Source organism: Anomaloglossus baeobatrachus, chromosome 2, assembly GCF_048569485.1.
Source record: "Anomaloglossus baeobatrachus isolate aAnoBae1 chromosome 2, aAnoBae1.hap1, whole genome shotgun sequence".
NCBI lineage: Eukaryota > Metazoa > Chordata > Amphibia > Anura > Aromobatidae > Anomaloglossus > Anomaloglossus baeobatrachus.
The window spans coordinates 685,955,847-685,961,136 of NC_134354.1; positions in this window are offsets into that span (position 1 = coordinate 685,955,847).

Here is a 5,290-nt window from a genome sequence, read left to right on the forward strand (position 1 = left end):
AATTCTTTATTTTGCATTTTTAGGAGTGTTCCCAGGTGAGACTTTAAGGGAACCAACCAGCACGATTTTCATATATAAAGTAAAGCCAGTACCATACTGGTGCTAAGATGCTGAATCCAGTCATACCTTTAGTTGAGAGATTGGATGCTTGATTGCAGAAAAATATGTAGTCAAAGTTCCAAAAATGCACTGATTGTTTGAGTGGTGTGTGTATCAGGGTGGGACTATATGAGTCTTTGCTTGCATTATTATTCCGCCCCTTTATGTTTGCCTGGCCTTTTTTTACTCCAGCGCCACCATTACATTTATGTCTGGCGTACGCGCAGTAGCATCTAGAAGCATTTCAGGGACTCTTCACTAAGATGACATCAGAGTCAATGCCTGCACATAGCACTATCCCCGACGCCATCTTATTGAAGATGCTGTCCTCCTGATTTGGACTTATCAGAGGCCGTGCCGCAAAGTTGATGAGAAGAGAGGATACAAGAGCACATTCACCACCCTCAGCACAAGCAGCCAAGAAGTCCAAAGCAGGGGAACAGCTTCTTCAATAAGATGGTGCCGGAGATAGCGGTATGTGCAGGCGCCGACTGCAACGCCATTTAGGGGAAGAGTTCCTGAAATACTTCTAGATTCTCCTGCATGCACATTGGACAGAAATGTAATGGTGACAATGGGGGTAGAAAGGCCAGGCAAACATATAGGGGCGGAATAATAACGCAAGACCCAACCCATATAGTCCTGCCCCGATGCACACACCACTCAATCACTGCATTTCTGGAACTTTGATTACACATTTTTCTGTAATCAAGCAGCCAATCTCTCAACTAAAAGTATGACTGGATTTAGCATCCTAGCACCAGTATGGCAATGGCTAAGTTTGACTAAGGGGTACTTTGCACACTACGACATCGCAAGCCGATGGTAGCTATGCCGAGCGCGATAGTCCCCGCCCCCGTCGCAGCAGCGATATCTTGTGATCGCTGCCGTAGCGAACATTATCGCTTCGGCAGCTTCACATGCACTTACCTGCCCTGCGACGTCGCTCTGGCCGGCAAACCGCCTCCTTTCTAAGGGGGCGGGTCGTGCGGCGTCACAGCGATGTCACACGGCAGGCGGCCAATAGAAGTAGAGGGGCGGAGATGAGCGGGACGTAAACATCCCGCCCACCTCCTTCCTTCTGCATAGCCGGCATGAGCCGCGGGACACAGGTAAGGAGATGTTCCTCGCTCCTGCGGCTTCATACACAGCGATGTGTGCTGCCGCAGGAACGAGGAACAACATCGTACCTGTCGCTGCCACGACATTATGGAAATGACCGACACTACACCGATGATACGATTTTGACGCTTTTGCGCTCGTTAATCGTATCAAAAACGATTTACACACTCCGATGTCGACAGCGACGCTGGATGTGCGTCACTTTCGATTTGACCCCACCGTGTGTGCAAAGTACTGCTAAGTATCTAAATAGCTCAAATATTGTATCATAATGTGGAATGAAAAGCGTGATGTTACCATTTTACTACAGTAAATTTATCACTTAAACATGAGCCATGTATGAGGGAGTTGGAGTCAGGGAAATTGAGGAGACAGGGAAATTGAGGAGTCAGAGTCAGGAGTCGGAGTCAGGGAAATTGAGGAGTCAGAGTCAGGAGTCGGAGTCAGGGAAATTGAGGAGTCAGAGTCTGGAGTCGGAGTCTAGGAAATTGAGGAGTCAGAGTCAGGAGTCGGAGTCAGGGAAATTGAGGAGTCAGAGTCAGGAGTCGGAGTCAGGGAAATTGAGGAGTCAGAGTCTGGAGTCAGAGTCAGGGAAATTGAGGAGTCAGAGTCTGGAGTCGGAGTCATGGAAATTGAGGAGTCAGAGTCTGGAGTCAGAGTCAGGGAAATTGAGGAGTCAGAGTCTGGAGTCGGAGTCAGGGAAATTGAGGAGTCAGAGCCTGGAGTCGGAGTCAGGGAAATGTCGGAGTTGGAGGTTTGGCTTACTGATTCCACAGCCCTTCTGCAACAATCTTACTCCAGTCGGGGACAGATAGAATTGTGCGCAGCAAATTCTGCCGCTAATTATGAATTTAATGAGCGGGAGTCGCCACGCTAGGCCAGGTCCTGCCCAAGTTCTGCTCATTTTGGTGGCACTTTTTGTACATCTCATCATACAAAAGTTTTGTGACTTGGCAAAGGTTTTACAACTGCATTCTAGCATAAAAGCTCTAAGAGATTTGGCCATAAAACTCCATTAAAACCAAGTGCAAATGCAATAATGAATTAGGCTTCTAAGTTTACCTGGTGTTTTTCATATGATGTAAGTTGAAACTTAAAATGGATTGCATTCATTTCTTTTTGATGTTTTTTTTCAGGAGTTTATCCTATAGCTTTTTTTTATAGGACTTGAGAAATGCATGCACGATATACGGCTAAGTAAAAAATGGCACCAAATTGCCTTAAAAACTTCATGCACCTTATAAAAATATGATGGGGTTTTAAAATAATTTTTCCATGTATTTTATGCCAGAACAAAAGACTGTGTGAAGGAGCCCTAAAGGAACACTTGCATATCAAGCAAATTGCTTTTTGACCTTTGCCAATATGAGGAGGTTTATACTAAGGCTGTATGGAGGTAACAGCTTTGCGCAGGATCATTAGGTGTAGTTGCCGGTCACCTAAACCTCTAACACCACGCTATCTTAACCCCCTTTGTCCTAACACTACACGTTCCAATCAGCCCTATCAATATCGACAGTTGTACACATGAATCATTGATATTGCTTTCACATGAAAAAATCCGGGCAGTAAAGCTGTACACAGATGTGCTGAATATAATAGAGGCTCCCGGCGACTTATTGACAGATCGAGCAGGCCATAAGTCACTATTCTCTGCTTAACTGTGTACGTTCCAGACTAATTGCAATGACAAGAAAAGCCTGTTGACAATTTAAAGCGTAAGTTCACCTTTATTCGGCCAATGGACATAAAATATAGAATTAAACAATTTTGTAAAATGACCCTTTTGCTTCTTTTCTATATATGAGCAAAACTTTAGAAATTTAAATTCACCGGTTTCGCTGAATTCTTGTCACTATTATCTCCCTGCATGTAGAGACCAGTGACAGTCTTTGGACTGGAGCGTCTCATCTGGCTCCCTTCATTTAAATGGGTTTCATTTCTCTTGGCACTGAAGTGGTTAAGTGCTAGTTTTGCTATTGCAGCTTTTCCAAAGCAATTCCTTGCTGAGTGTTTTCAGCTGCATTTACTAAGTAGTCATGCCCTTTAGCTTTAAATAGTGGTGTATCCCAGCATTCCCTGCTGAAGATACAAAGTCATTTGTGTCCTAGCCGCCTTTGAGGAAGGTTCTGCTAGTCAAGTTCCTGTGCTCAGGCTATATCCTTTTGGTTGTTAATTTTCCCACCGTTTGTTTTTACTTGCCTGGTGTGTTGTTAGTGCAGTGGTGCGGTCTAGTGAGCCCCACCTGCCCCTCACTAGTCAGGGTTACTATAAGGTCTTCTGAGGGTCCCAGGTTCCTGTTCGGCCACAGTTGCAGAGACTGTATAGGGACTGGTGAGGAGAGAAGGGGCAGTGGAAGGTGAGGTTAGGAGGTGCCCGCCTACCCCTCTCACTAGTTCCAGGGCCTCCCGTTGTTTTTGTGTCCCCCGGTACCCCCCCTTTTTGTGTGTTTTTTTGTTATGCATCAGACGCACAGAGGTCTGAACACACCTCACTGTGCTTGCTATACCCGGCAAGCGTGACAATTCTTCAAGGAAATTAAAGTCACAGAGAATAGATTCAACACAAATTAAACGTATTCCAATGCCTCCAGTGGTCCTGAAAATGTATATGACACTATTATTTTTTCCTCACACTAATCTTCTTTACTCCCTTGTTGACACATACTATTTGTACAGATTTTCAGTGTTTTATGGCTTGACATCCTATCACTATCCAGATTCACTCCAAAATGGCTGCTGCATTTCCTGCTTCTGCTTTTATACAGGCTATGATGAGCCTTCCTTCCTGATTGGGTGTGCTGTACCATGTGATGTGATAGCTGAAAGGCATTGAGGATAAGCATGCACAAGGTTATGTGATCATTTTCTGGTTGATGCAGTCTTCTACAATGTGTAAAATTTAGGCTATTAGTGAAAAGTGCAAATTCTTAAAAATTCACCAGAATCAGCAAAGTCCTTAAAAAGTGTACAAATTAGTGAATTGATTTACTCATCTCATCTCTTGTATTATAGGTAGATTTATGTGTATGAATTTTTGTAGCTTACTAGTAGATTTTGTCTACACACTGTCTCCTCTGTGCTTTTGCCTCCTCTCCTAGATGTCACACAGCAGGCTGCAGTGACTGAAAAGAATCATTTCAGTACTTTGAGTAGATTGCAGCCATGAGTAGGAAGATAAGTATAGTGAAGCAGCGACCTCAGAGTAGGGTATAAGAATCTGACAGAGAAGGCGGAAAATAGAGTGTATGTGGTAATGAAGTATATAGTGAAAAGACTGGGGAATGTATCATGTGCATTAATAAAGGGATTTTTATTATTACTGTTTTCCAAATAACTCTTCTGATTGAGTAAAAGTCAGAGTAAACTAAAAAAATAATAATAATAATAATAATAACCTGAATCAATTTTGGGCCAAGGCAGCTGTTGATCAACGCGACGTGAGCAGAGATGCCCTGTTGACAGAGCAGAGCGGAAGAGAAGAAGTTGCTCTGTCAACATGAGATCACCTGCAGCAGGAGAATCACTGGCAGGAGATAATATAAGAATAATAATATTCATTCATTTATATAGCGCTATTAATTCCACAGCACTTTACATACATTGGCAACACTGTCCCCATTGGGGCTCACAATATAGAGACCCTATCAGTATGTTTTTGGAGGAAACCAACACAAACACAGGGAGAACATACAAACTCCTTGCATATGTTGTCCTTGGTGGGATTTGAACACAGGACCCCAGCGCTGCAAGACTGCAGTGCTAACCACTGAGCCACCGTGCAGCCCTGTGACTATTCTGGAATAGGAAAGATTGGTACATTGCCGCACAGGCAGGTCGTTATCAACTACCTCACCACCTGCCGATAAATGTTTACCCCCACCCCCATAAGAAAAAGAAGTCTCAAATAATTCTTCTATTTTGCAGTACATTATATGTGAATGCGGTCACACATTTTGGTCCTTAGGGTGCTGCAGCTGTGACACAAAAAATCTAAAGCAGTTGGTCCTCTTGTTTCATACTTGTTGTGGTCATTGTACTTTCGGGGACCCCATTCAGATGTATTGCAC